General features: G+C 45.9%; 1 protein-coding gene and 1 long non-coding RNA gene across 12 annotated transcripts in view; one reads left to right on the top strand and one right to left on the bottom strand.

The window, feature by feature from the left end:
- BCAS3 (BCAS3 microtubule associated cell migration factor) overlaps nt 1–14,625 on the bottom strand; it is a 614,259-nt gene that overhangs the window by 53,319 nt on the left and 546,315 nt on the right. The gene's annotated exons all lie outside the window — the stretch shown is intronic.
- The window catches only part of LOC144614322 (uncharacterized), a 30,129-nt gene continuing 27,876 nt past the window's right edge, over nt 12,373–14,625 (top strand). The window contains exon 1 of the long non-coding RNA XR_013552031.1: nt 12,373–12,461. This is a non-coding gene — a long non-coding RNA (uncharacterized LOC144614322). The remainder of the gene's footprint in view (nt 12,462–14,625) is intronic.

Here is a 14,625-nt window from a genome sequence, read left to right as displayed (position 1 = left end):
AGCGGTGTGTCTGAGGAGGCCCTCCATGGTCTGTTCTTCAACAGTGCCAGGGCCATTACAGCTTTATTCTTTTACTGTCTTCTTTTTAGTTAGATAGTTAGTTAATTAATTAATTAATTAATTTGTAATCTCTACACCCAATGTGGGGCTTGAACTCATGACCCCGAGATCAAGAGTCACATGCTCTACTGATGGAACCAGCCAGGTGCCCTTAGAGCTCTAATCTTGGCTGAGCTCCTGCACTGGAGGCAGGTTCTGGTTCTTTCTACCGGACACCAACTTCTGCTCAGGAATCCCAGAGTGCAGCCGAGGTTTCAGCCTCAGGTGCTGGGCCAAGTCCCACAAGTGGGTCAGGTGTTTACTGGGCACTAATTAATACTACTTGCTGTCATGAGTTGCCCCTGTGACACTTATTTTTCCAGAAACTAAAATTCAATATTCTTTGTGGCATCTTTGCTATCTATGACATTATGTACAAGGCATTGACTCGATGCTTGAATACATTGGGCATTATCCTTACAATGAAACTCTGTATCGTAGGCTTTGTCATCCCATTTTATAGATAAGGAAACTGAGGCTCAGAGAAGTTATATCACTTGCCCCAAATCATCCAGCTCACCCCTCTCTGTGACTTCTAGAGAATGATCCCCACATTCTCTTTCCCTCAACAGCCTTCAATGCAGATAGCTCTGACAGGAGCTGGGAAGTACTTTGTTGACGCTCCTACTGTACCATGATCATCTGTTTATACATCTGTTGCCCTGCTAGATTATGAACACCTGGGGGCGGGGGGCAGAGAGATCGTGTCTGATTACCTTTCTGAATCTCTAGGGCTTGGAGTCCTATAATTTGAATCTTGGGGACCCATCAAATTATATGTTGAATGAATATAAATGAAAAAATTGATGAATGCATACATGCATTCTGACCTCATTTCTCAATCAGGGAGATAAAGGACCAGAAAGTTTCAGGAACTTAAAGCTGTACAGCTAATCTAGTGGGCAAAAAAGGGGCTCTTGTGCTCAGGAGGAAGGACGGGCTGGCACAACTGTATGGTATGCTCAGGATTGGCCAGGGCTGGGGCAGCAGGGAGTGGGCCGATAGGAAGGTATGCTACTGGTGATGATGAGGCAGAGGCCCATCTGTCTCACAAAATGCCTCCATTTTGTCCTGGGCCTGGCGTGAGGTCAGGGACAACTATTGCATGATGGGAACTGGTGCTCTCTGAAGATTACAGGTGGAGATTAGTGGCTGGGCACAAACGCCTCTGAAGATGGAGCTTTTCCAAGAGCAGCAGCCATTATGGCAGTGGCCGTCGGAGTCTGAGGGGCCAGCTGCTCCCTGTGCAGTAACTCACTTGTTCCCCTCACAGAGATTTCATTCTTATGCTCACACAGGCCGCCCCCTGACCCATACACCAACTGAGGTCCAGAGACAGGTGTGAGGTGGCACAAGGGAGACAAGAAGAGCCTGAAAAGGCACCCTCATGGGGTCTATGGGAAAGGGCTTGAAGAGGCGTGAGGCTGCAGAGATAGAAGTTTGGGGAGTGCAGTGCTTTAGAAAGAGCACTGAACTTGGAGTCAGGAAGCCAGGATATAGTCTTGGCTCGCTCTCTGCCTCTTACTGGCAACATAGCTTCTCCGAGCCTTGAGAAGAATACTTCACGAGGTGGTTGTGGGGATTAATGAAAGTTAAGAATTTGAAAAAAACTTTGTAAAATTATAACATACTCTTCACATGAGGTGTCTTTTTCTGCTGTCACGTTGTTCCCCCGCCTTTCAATCTGTAGCTATAAACCCTATCAATCAGTCTATTTGCTCTCATAAACACGGTGAGCAAGGGCTACATTCTGCTGGGAAAGGAAGTTTACCTCTAGAATGGTGAAGGGAGGGGAAGAGAGGATGTTGGTAGTCAGAGCAAGAAGTTCAAGGCCTAGAGCATTCCTTACCTGAGAGCCACGTGCTGCTTGGCTTAGGCCCACTGTCCTAGTGAGACTCTGTTCCAAGTGGGTCACCAGGCAGTAGTTGTTCAAAGAATGCCTTCTTCTCATGCCTCACTAAACCCCAACAAGAAGCCCATCTGGGTGCCTCTCCACAGAGCCTAAAGGCCTAAAGGGGGCTATGCTCTTCAGAGAGCCAGCCAATGGCCTCGCTCCAGAGCCTGGCAGGCTGGGCAGCAACTCTCTGAACTTGACTGAGGCAGCCTCACCCTACTCATGGGAGGTCGGGATGCACATGCCAAACCAGACACACATATGGAGAAGATTAGCCCAACATGCAAAAGAAACAGACCAGCATAGGAGGGTACATGGAAAAGGCTGGTTTGGTACAAACCAAAAAAAGTACACCACCCAAACCCGTCATGGGTTCAATTATGGGCAGATAAAACTCTTGTCAGCACCAGCGATGAGCTGAGAGCTCAGAAGGGTAGTCACTTTTGGCCAATTAGTACAAGCTGTACACCTGCTGTGTGTTGAGTACACACTGAGGAGCCCACAGCAGACGGAAATGACAGAAGTGGAACTGAAATGTGTTCTTCGTTCATGGTTTTCTTGACAAGACATTCCCCTCTCACTTTCCCTAACTCCTAGGAGTGGGATGTAAGAAGGGTTATATCATTTGGAACCTCTCTTTCTGCCAGAGTGGGCAGTAAGTACACTCTAGAAAAAAAGGAAGTGGGGGCCTCAGGCTGCTTTCCAACCCTCCCTCACTCCTCAGGAGGTTTCCGAAGCTCTAGTTCTCATACCCTGTCTGAAACTGATTCAGAGAACAGGATGTCCTGGAGTGAAACAAGCCAACAGGGCTTGCCACACTCCCACCACTGTTAACCTGCTGTGCACGGACCATCACTTCTGTGAGAGTTCCTTGGGCAGTTCTGCCTCATTATCTGCCTGTTCCCTCTACACACCGCACACCTGGCTGTCAGCTACCTCTTCACACACCCACATCGCATTGCTACATCATTTACTATATCCATTTGTAAATGTCTCCTGGAGTCTGTAGTCCCATTGCCTCTCCAAATACATTTGGGGATGCCAAAAGGGAGACAAGGTGTCTGTTCCATCATTTTTTCATCCTTCTCCCTGTCCTTCTTTGAGGAAATGCCTAGCCCAAACATCTCTTCTGTGAGGACCCACTGATACAACTCTAAGGATGTGGAGTCAACGTCTTGACATCTCCATGGAAACTCAATGGGCCTCCTTCCCCACATGACTGGCAACACTAAGTGAACGAAATAAAAAGAGTAAAACAAGTCAGGGAACTGAGGACCATCCCTGCCATCTCTTCCCTCTTGCCTTCCCGTACTGATGCCATCACAAAGTCCTGATGATCGTACCTCCTAAATGTCACCTGTGTCTGGCCATGTCTATTACTTTTTTTTTTTAAGTTTATTTATGTTGAGAGAGATAGGGACAGTGTGAGCGAGGAAGGGGCAGAGAGAGAGAGACAGAGAACCCCAAGCAGTCGCTGCATGGTTAGCATGAAGCCAGACACGGGGCTCAAACTAATGAAACCATGAGATCATAACCTGAGCCAAAGCCAAGAGTCGGATGCGTAACCGACTGAGCCACCCAGGTGCCCCTGTCCACTTCTATTATTGGTACCAGTCCAATCCATGCCATCATCTCCTATGGGACTTCTGTAACAGTCTGCTTCCAGAGCGATCTTTCCAAAACTCCAATATGATCCTACTACTCTCTGTTGCAAACACATTTCCCATTGCCTTTAGGATAAGACTGAGATCCTTCACGTGAACAGCAAGGCCCAACCCCATGCTGTTCTCCCTTTTGGGCACTGAGCCAGCCACACAGGCTCTCTTTCACCTTAACCATTCCCCTCACCTCCTCACCCCTGCCTCCTTTGCTGCCTCAACTCACCCCTTAGGGCTTAGCTGAAATGTGACTTCCCGCCTGGAAACTCTCCTCAAATGCCACTTTTATATGCTCTTCTACCACATGGGATTTTTCCTTTATTATACGTCACACAATTTATAATTACATTTATTTGTGAGGTCATTTGATTTGTGTTTTTTCCTCCCTGGACCATAGACTTCACATGCTCCACCATGTCCAGGCCTAAGTGCATTTAATATGCACATAGTAGCATTTAATAGATATTGGATGGATGTTGAAGTAATGAACGGTGGGTGCTTGGTAATGTATGGCAACATGGTTTTTCAATTTTTTGCTGTCAGGGTTTCCTTGCTCTATATTTTAACCAGATTTATCAGATGCTGTGAGTTTTTTGGTGGGAGAAGCACTCAGCATGACTGGTTCCCAGATGACAATCCCCAGGGACCACCTTGTACTCTTTATACTACCAAAGACACCAGGAGAAATGGAGACGCTGTTTTCAAAAACACCTCCTCTTTTAGGAGGGCTCTTTTAGCCCCTGCTTTGCAGAGCTGGCCCATCTCTTTCTTGCTAGTCAGGCCTGTTGCTCCTGGAATCTAGCCAGTCATTTTTTGAAAAAGAAACCCTGTCACTTTAAGGATTTAGTCCCTTGCCTGGGCCATATATCAACGTTCTTTGCTGCAGTGACTATGCTGCCTGCTGTTCAAATTTGTCCAATTAGACACAGCCCCACAGGGTGGAATTTAGTGTGAAATGTGCCTGCCACTGACCAAGAATGAACTGGTGCGTAACTCTGTTGCTCTGCAAAACCCTCGGGGAGAGCAGGTCTTCCCGGGAACGGCTCCCCGCCTTCTGGGTAGTGCCCAGTGCCTGGGGCAGAGGGTCACCCTTCCCACCCCTCTGAGGCCTGAGAACCAGGCAGGACAGGGCAGGGCAGGGTGTGGGGTGGGGTGGAGGCTAAGAGTCAGCCCCCACAGACATGAAAAGGTCAGGGTGCTGTTTGGACGGCTGAGAGCTCCTTACCATGGTCTCTGGCCAGATACCAGCATTCTGCCACGCCCTGAATGTGACTGTGCTATAGCCTGTGGCTTGTGCTGTGGTCCGTGGACACAGAGTCAAACGTTCAAGAGCCTCCAACCAGAAACTTAACTGTGATGCGTACTTCTAAGGCATAGGCAAAGTGCTCACGATGGGACCCTAGTGGAAAGGGGCTTTAAGATAAGAATTTTTAACAAAAGACCTCCTTTGCAGTAATTCTGTAACTTATTTTTATGTGTTTTGTTATTTCTGCTCAACAAGCTCAAACTTCTAACAACTCATGCCGTTCTTAGAACATCAGACTTCTGGAATACGGAGAGACTTAGAGATCATCTCAGCTAAACCCTTATTTTATAACCCAGGCAAATGAGATGAGGGAGAGGAAATGACTTAGCCAAGGTCATGCAGCCAGTCACTGGCAGGGTGGGCAGCCAGGCTGCTGACTCTAAGCCGGGCTCTTGCCTTACCATCTGGTACTGCCTTCCTTTCCAGGATACGTAAGTTTGCTTTTTAACACCCAGTCAACACTCAGTCAGGATTTAGCCGTAGATTGGATACCAGAGGCAGGGTATTCTAGAACTGAGATTATTTAAATATATACTTATTCTAAAAGTATATTTAATTTTGGTTCTAGTTTTCTCTGCATGATCAATACACATAGCAGCTGTGGGCTTTGGTTTCCTCAACGTGTGCAATGAAGGAGGTACTCTGGGTCCTTTTCACCTCTAATTCATTCATTCATTGATGGAAACATTTACTGAGTGCTTAGCCTGTGTCAGGTCCTGGGGACACGCAGATGCAGAAAGGAGGGGGAGAGAGACCCTATGGGAGAGATTCCCTCCCATAGGAAGAGAGACCACAGGACGCCCTGTGTGCTAAGTGCTCCTCCAGAGGTGTATGTAGAAGCCCTGGGAACACAGAGGAAGGAGGCCCTCGCTGAAGAAGAACTAGGATTCCCGTTGAAAACTAAGGTGCACATGATGAAAAGACCCCAAACACTTTGCGGACACTAGCAGTTCTAGTCTCGTCTCCAAACCCAGCTTTGACAGTGAGTTATCATTTTTCTCTAGGAGGAGTGTGCACACGAGAAGGGAAAAGGTAGTCTGGGAAAGAGGGGAAACAAAGGGCCAACAAACCCACACAGGGACCAAGGGGCCAAAGGATAAGTGAGGGCTGCCTGCTTCTGTTGGATAGCTTATGAGCAGCAGAGTACAGCAGACAGCACAATCCTGGGGATTTTGCACCGTAGTGATGAATAGACTCTGAATCCTTGGAGGGAAGTGGGGTCTACTAAGGAAACACAGACCCACCTTCTGACTGAGATGCTATGTGGAGGACAGAACTGGGGACCTTGGTCACCAACACCCTCCCCAAATTCACCTCCCCTCCATACCTTCAAGCATATAATTTTGAGAACATCTAAGATATTTCTTCAAGTACTTTTTACATTATTAACTTTTTTACATTATATTTTACATAATCAACTATTTTTTCCCTTCCAAGCCCACCCTCCAAGGTATGAAGCATTCATTTTATTGCTTCATTTTACAGAGCAGAAAGCCAAAGGCATCTCAGGGCCACTCAGTGGCCTCAGTGTGGACTTAGTGAGTCCACAGCTCCTTGGGAGGTCAGAGCAGAGACCAGAACCCAGAACCAGAACTCCCTGTTAGCTGATCTCTTACTGCATTACTTATTTCCATGGCGTAGCTGAGTGTTCCACATATATTCATATTTAACCAGTGAGATTTAGGAGGAAAAATATAATCAGAATGGGTTATAAATGAGTCCTTTCCCCTGGGGAAGTTCAGGCTCTAGACAAAAGTCTTCTCATCTTTAAAAGACTCTCTTTTGTGAAATGAACAATCTGGCCCGTGGTCATCAGCTGTCTAAAAGACTGCTGGGTTACAGCGAATTTCCCCATGTGATGCTAAGTCCATGTGACCATTATCCTTTTTCTTCTCCTTTTTCTTTTTTTAAAATCAACTGCTTAGCAGCTCAATCAAATTAATTGTGGTGCTTTCAAAAGGCATCAAAATAGCCACAACTCTCCCTGAAAAGAAGGAAGGCGCCTTGTTTTCAGGAAAAGATGTAAAGTCCTCACTCTAGGGTACTCAAACAGATATTCATTCCATGACAAATCTCCCTTTTCTCCCAGAGCCCTTTTTTTTTTTTTTTTTTAAAGAGAGACTTAAAAATATCAACACCAATAATGAGACTATACTCTCAGCTTACTTCTGGCCAAATTTTATTTTCAGCTTTGAGTAACTGGGAGTTCTTTATGGTCAAGGACAAAAAAAAAAAAAAAAAAAAAAAAAAAAAAAAAAAAAGAGGCTGGAAAAACCTCCTTAGAAAAGTAACCAACACAACTCACTTGTCTAAAATAAAGTGGAGGCTGCAGAGAGGGAGAAGAAAGGAAAGCAGAGTGGGAGGCACAGTTGAGGCCATGTTCTTGGCCCAGCCTCAGGCCTGAAGAAATGTCCCAGCCAAGTCGTGACTGAGTTACAACCTCATTCCTAAGAGGATGGCAGAGGGCTTGGAGGGCTGGGCGTAACCCCAGTAGGCAGTACTGATCCTCACCAGGAGTGATGAGAGGAAAGAATTCTTTCTATTCTTAAGAACTGCTCAGTTTGGCAGCTCCCCTACAACACCATCTTCCAGAGACTACTAGCACCTTCCCTCAGCATGAGTCCCTTGCATTTGAGTGGGCTTCAGAATGAGCAAAGTGCCTTTATACATGAGCTCATTTTTGCCTCATGATAAACCACCAGAGGAAATAAGTGGGAATTGGTGTTACTAGCCACATTTTACTGATGAGGAAATTCAGCTGAAGCCCAGAGAGATAGAATAATGTGCCTAAGGTCGTACAGACTGCAAGAGCAAAAACCCAGCCCTCCAGGGGCTCTTGCTACTATCATTTCTCCTCTTCCAGCCAAAGCCTGGGCCAGAATGGGGAATACTAGCCAGACTGGTTCTCATAGTCCGGGGTAGCCACAGGGACAATTTGCTGGCTCCAGTATGAAGAATTCCTGATAACAAGGCCCAAACGCTAACCTAGTGACACTCAGCAGAGAAAGGTTTCCTGAAAGCATAGGGAGCCTAGTAGTCCACAGGGCTATCCAGATGGTGCCAGGAGCAAAGGGCTTCCTGGCCCAAGCCTCCCACACCCGAGGCCAAATGGCCTTTTGTTGGGGGTCATCAGCCACTTACAACCACTGTTTTTGCTCATGTGCTTCCTCCTGGCCCAGGACCGCAACCAAACTCTTTGAAAACAGGGGTCATGAGCTCCCCAGAAAGGCAGAGGATGGATGGATACAGGGAGAGGAGGGTGGGGGGAAGAGGGGAGTGAGTATCCCTCAGTCAAATATAACCGACAGCTTTCCTCTTCTGTTAGCTCCGTCCTTCCCTGAGTGAGTAAAATGTGGCCATTTAATTTCATACTACATTTGTCCAGGGTACTGGATGCCAGAAGGAAACTGACAGCCTATTTTAAGCAGGTAAGCTGAAAAAGGGAAATTGGAGATGCCACATTTTTAGTTATGTTTTGGGAAAAACGATAGGAGGCCAAAGACACTAGATTAAGGATTCAGGAGACATGAGTTCTAGTCTCCACTGACATGGGAAAGTATTAAATTCTCTGGGCCTCTTTTCAAAAATCTGTAAAATGAACTAATAGTAATAATCCCTGCCTATATCACAGCATTCTTTAAGGATATCTGAGATAACGTACGAGACAGCCTTCTGTAAATGTTAAAGCGTTATACACATGTGATCTATTATCATTATGACTGAAGAGTTTATTACACATGTTGCAGGCAGATTAAAGAAATCCTCTCTGCCTATTAAGAAAACATATGAAACACCCAAAGCAAATATTAGAAGAGGTCTAATTATACTCTCTGGGTCCTGTCACCAAAGCAGGTAAATGTTTTGTGACTTAAGAAAAGCAACGGAGAACTGCGATGACAAAAGAACATATAGCCAAATATTTTCCTTCACCAGGTCCCCTGGCTCTGAGCTCCAGGGATGAGTGAGGAACCCAAGACTTTTTGGGTTGAAGGTAGCTGTCCAGGAAGACATGGCCCACTGCAGAACAAAAGAACTGGGGTTTAGAGCCAGAGACCCCAGCTCCGCCAATTGCTAGCCATGTACCCAGAGGAATGTGCTTCATCACTTTGGGCTTCAGTTTCTTTGTCTGAAAAATGAGGATGAAAGTATCTTATTTGTGCAGAGTTGCCATAAGAATTTGGAATTATGCATCCAAAGCGACTGGCACATAGCAGCTGCTCATCAGAAAGTGATCTGACATCTTACACATCTTCTAAGATATGGTAAAATTCTAGTGGCTTGCTGAAGAAGATGTCAGAGAGACGACCTGAAGACATAGTGGAGCAGCAGACTCAGGTTTTGAAGGCCTGGGTTACTAGCTCTGAGACCATGGGCAAGGAGCCGCTCAAGTTTCCTCCTCTGTAACACAGGAAAAATACTATACCGTAAGAGACAAACTACGAAAAACTCTAGAATGCTAAGTGCATAATAAGAGATCAATAAATAGCAGTTACAGGTACATCTTCTTTTCTCAATTTATCCCCCCCCCCTTTTCTTTACAGTTCACTGTGTCTGAAATTTCCCTGTGCAGACATCATAAATATATTACATAAACTTTTAAATTTCATTTGCTAATTGTTTCTCGAGGCCTATAAAGCAAAGTACAGATATACAAAAGTGGCCAGTTGTTTTTCCTGGCCCACCACATAGAAAGTGCCTTGGTTTTTCCTTCTTTTGGCAAACATCCAGGGCCTTGGATTTAAAGTAATGGACAGCTTTAATATAACAAGAACTTAACAAGCATTTCAGAATTCTAGATAGGCAAATATCAGAGTCATAAGTGTGCCTCGTGTATCACAAAGGTTTTCCCGCCTGCCTCCCATTTCCTGTCCCTACTACTGCCATCTTTGGCCTCTGGAATCCTGGGAGAGTTCTGTACATACGTTTATTGCCATACCTGTTCTCGTAATCCAATCCAGAGACACGTCTCTTCTCTCAACTCCCACCTTGCCTACTTATCATCATATTACATCTCATCTCCCTCACTTGGACTGAGTCTCATGTCCAGTACTGTTAGAGATATAGCAGTTGGCTAATAAGTGGATGTTTATTTGCTACTTCTATATTGAACTGAAGAATGCAACTGAAAGCTAGAAAAATTATAAAGACATATTTGGAAAATATCTCATAATAAATGTATATAAAAAATAACCTGTTCTCTGAAAACTCTGAGTTCATGCAGAAAAAGACATTTAAAACCTACCTTCAAAGATACAGACTACTTTTCGTTTTAATGGAATTATAACTATTTAGTCTGACTAAAGGCTAAAAGAGAGACAGCACTGCACTAGAGAGGAAGAAGAAATTACTTTAGTCAATGTCAAAATGACAAGCCATCAAAATTTGTGGTTTATTAAGAAAAAAAAAAAAAAAGAGCTCTTAAACAGACCTAGATGGCCTGGCAAACTTTTGAATTTAATCCTGTGATATACTGTAACAACAAAGGCCTCTACAGCATATCAAGCAAATTTATAAGAAAATGATCAATATATTTGACATATTATTTAATTATAATCTTTAGTGACAAAGACAATATGAAAACCCGGCATCAACGTTCTGACAGTGGAATAAATAAATAGATATAATTATTCCTCATACTAATCCCGGCAGAATTGTAAATTATCGGGCCACACTGCAGGTCTGAGTTCTCAGGTTTCCTTAATAAGACTGAATTTGATGTAGGGGGTGTCATATCACCAATATTATGCCTTTTTATTAGAACAAAAAGCTCTCTGAGGATTTCAGGTTCAAATGATCAGAATGGCCCGAGGGTCCCTACATATCATTAGTATTCACAGTCCTGGGTAAGATAGGCACATGGAGAAGAACCGTGTGGGGAGAGAAGCAGGGCCGAGGCGGAAGTAGGAGTTAGACTAGCTGCCTTCTCCAATTCTTGGAATCTCAGACTTAGAGGTGGAAGGGCTTCAGAGACCTGCTAGCCTTCATCCATCATCACGCAGAGCAGGAAAATGAAGATCAGAGAAGAGGATGGATGTGCTCAAGGTCACATGGACCTGGCAGAACCAGGTCCAAACCCGAGTTCCACGATGCGCGGTGCAAAGCTCTTTCTATGTCACGACAGGAGAGAAAGCAATTGCTGAGGTGGTCAGCTAGAACACAGTCAGTATAACTGTGCCTGTTATCATACCAACAGAAGGAATGCACTCTCCTGCAAGGGGCAAGAGAAATTATAGTTAACATTTAACATTATGGGACCAACTTCAAAGGCACTCCAGCTGGACTCTAATAATGGGAGATGAAACTGCTAACACTGGCAGAAAGTTGCAGGTGGACAACCGGCTGGAAATAGCACACGTCCTCTGAGCAGGAGGGCTCTTCAGAAACCCCACACCAGGCTGCCGCCTCACCGCAGGGTGGGGAGAAATATGGGAAATACCCTTCTGTCTGTTTGTGGTTTGACATGTTATTAAGCTGTCCATTCCTTGTTAATGCTACAGGACACTTAGAAATGGCCACGTTTGCCATGTGGGGGAGGGGAGTAGGGTGTGGATGCTGATGACAACAGGATAGGGGGCTGGTGTTGCTCTGGTGGGCTTCAAGAAGACCACATTTTGCTACAACAGCAGGAAAGGAAGAGAGGAGATGGCTGCTGCTCAGATGTCACCAAGGAGGAGAGAGCGGACAGTGCACATCCTGGATCCTGACAGGGGTGGTTCCAATTTAGAAAAGTCAGTTAATTCTGGAATCTCTACTCTTGCCTCAAAAGCGGCAAACTTTACACACAGAAGCCTTCCTAACTTCAGGCCACTGCCAACATCTTGAACGAAGGATTGATTCCTCCTAGCAGGAAACTGTTCCAGACATCCCTTTTTAGCAGGTTCTAGTCCCTTCTAGCCAGGACCTGATCCCTGGTGCGATGGTGCAGGAGAGGATCACAGGCACAGGACAGAGCTCTGGCAGCCAAGGAGGTCTGGGCCCCTGCTTCCTGCACATTGTGGGACAAAAGCACTGACCTTGCCGGCCCCCTTCACCACTTGGTTGGACATGTCAGGCCTGCAGAGGCGTCTTGGTCAGGGCAATCTGCCATGCTCTACCTGGTTCCTCCCCACCTCAGACCTGGGTTCTTCATCCAGGTCTGCCCTCAGGTGGTAGAGGGGAAGAGATTCGGCATCAGCACCTCCCTGCCCCCTGCCCCTGAGGCAGACCATTGGCTGGCTCCAATACTGTGCCTCTGCTCCAATATCTATGCTCTGCACTATCCCTGAGGACAAGTACCCCAGTGTGTGCTTTGTACTGGCTTCAGTTGTCTAAGAACAAGACTGTGCCTTACCCTGTCAACTGCCACTCCCCCGCACCCCCCCCCCCCCAAAGAATCTTGTTGGATTCTCAATGTGCCGTTGAGGCCCCATGGCCAGCTGCCCCTAATGCTGCTACTACCCTGTCAGCCCAGAGGTCTGTACAGGGCAGTTCCTCGGGTTCCAGTCACTCCACCAAATGAGGAACGGTATGTCCCCGGGCCACGGCCCCAACACCATGAACTGTGTGGTTCATCAGGCCTAATGCTCAGCACAGTTCCACAGGTCCAACAGTTTAAGAGAGGCTTTTTGCTGACAGTGAAAATGACACCATCAGTAGATGAATGAATGAAAGGATAAAATCATATGATCTATTATTTAGGCAGTGTTGCCTTTGTTTTATTACATCCTGTTATATATGTCACCTCTGGGTGGGCTCTGGTGACAAGTCCCCTCTCCTACTGGTCCACTGGTTCGTCCTGAGACAGTGAAGGTGGCAGGAAGATGTGGAGCAGAAGCTTCTTAAAAGCTTGGCAACAGGGGCGCCTGGGTGGCTCGGTCGGTTGGGTGTCCGACTTCAGCTCAGGTCATGATCTCACAGACCGTGGGTTCGAGCCCCGCGTCGGGCTCTGGGCTGATGGCTCAGAGCCTGGAGCCTGCTTCCGATTCTGTGTCTCCCTCTCTGTCTGCCCCTCCCCCGTTCATGCTCTGTCTCTCTCTGTCTCAAAAATAAACGTAAAAAAAAAAAAAAAAAAAGCTTGGCAACAAACACACACATCGATCAAATACCTGGGGGAAGACAGCTAAATATAATATAATGGATATAATATAAAAATATATTAAATTTAGAGAGAGGATGCTACTCTTTGGAAACCTGAAATTTTTAGGAAAATAAAGCAGGGAAAGCAGTTTTTATACATGCCACACCCGTCTCAGAATTGTATACGAGTCTCCCAAATTCTAATGGTATCATCAGTGTCTATGTGGAAAAGGAACTTTGGATCATATACTAGCAGTTTCACAAGAGGACCAGCCATGGCTGGAGTTAGCTTCTTGCACAAATAGACTTAATTCATGAGGAATTCCATTGGGGAAAGCAGCTAAACATAATTTAAGCTGAAACTGTTAATTTAATAAACCTAAATGGCAGGAGCTGTTGTGTCTTACCCTGAGGAATCTAGCCCAGAACACAGTCCTGCATGTAAGCCTGAGCAGGTGTTTGACTTGTTAGTCAAAGCCACACCATTCAGAGGGCCTGGATTTCTTTCCTGAAGAAGTCACCTATTTTTTTCTCCTTCTCTTTCCCTTCCTCTCTCCCTCCCTTCCTTTTGTCTTTTCTCAGGCATTAAGTATACCTGGCTCTATGATCTTATCTTTGCTGCTCTAAGAATGACATCTTAGGCTTTCTGGTGAGATACAGGTCTCATTCAGCACATATTTGCTAGGCACCAGCGATATATCAGATACTGTTCTAAGCACCAGAGGATCACAGATGAAAAGTCCTGCTCCTGAAGAAGTTCAGTGAAACAGAGAAATAGAGGGACAAGGGAGGTAGAGCTAAGATATTAGCCATGGGAACCCCCGAGTCCCCCAAGCAGTGAAGAAGAAGGTTGGACCGTGAGGTGTTGCCACTGAGGTGACTCTAGAAGGAGAAGAAAGTGGCAGTTGGCGGATGGAAGGGAAGAGGAGGGGAGGGGAGGGGAGAGGGTGAGTAGGGTGACATCTCAGGGACTGGTAATGAGCAAAGGCAAAGGGGCATGATTCTGGGGTCAGAGAACTACAGGCCATTTGGCCTGGTCAGCATCCAGGACCCACAAGAGGGAGCGCAGAGTGGGGAGAATACTTGATATTAGGTAGGACAGTTAGTTTACTGGCCCATAATCTCGACTGTCATTAACCAGCGACACTGTGCAGCCTTTTCTGTGGGATCATTCGCTCTCTGAGGTGAGAGCACAGGCCCCAGGGCTGAGAGTCGTATTTGAGGCTGTTCCGTAGGCCCTCCTGTGCCTCAGAACAGGGAGTGCAGGCTGAGATGTGCAGAGAAGCACAGAAGGGCATGCCGTTGGAATGTTTGGGAGAAGATTAAAGGCATTTTCTAAGCAAACTGTTCCTCAGATGGGTGAAGAAGAGTTCCAACATCAGACGAATGCAGTTATTGCTAATAGCATTCAAATTTGGAATCCTCTCTGGTGGCTGAAATCAACATTTCCCACAAAGGAAACCTGGACAAGTATGATCTGTAAAGAGCATTATCCATTCCCTGTGTACAATTTCTTGGCCCAGAGTATCAGGTTAGCAAGCTGAAATAATTAAACATCAGGCCAGCTGTTTTAGGCAATTAGGTAACATTTTTCATCTAGGAGACCACACAAC

Source organism: Panthera onca, chromosome E1, assembly GCF_046562875.1.
Source record: "Panthera onca isolate mPanOnc1 chromosome E1, mPanOnc1 haplotype 2, whole genome shotgun sequence".
Taxonomy (NCBI): domain Eukaryota; kingdom Metazoa; phylum Chordata; class Mammalia; order Carnivora; family Felidae; genus Panthera; species Panthera onca.
Note: the sequence above shows the minus strand (reverse complement) of the source record. Positions and strands in the feature narration are given on the sequence as shown.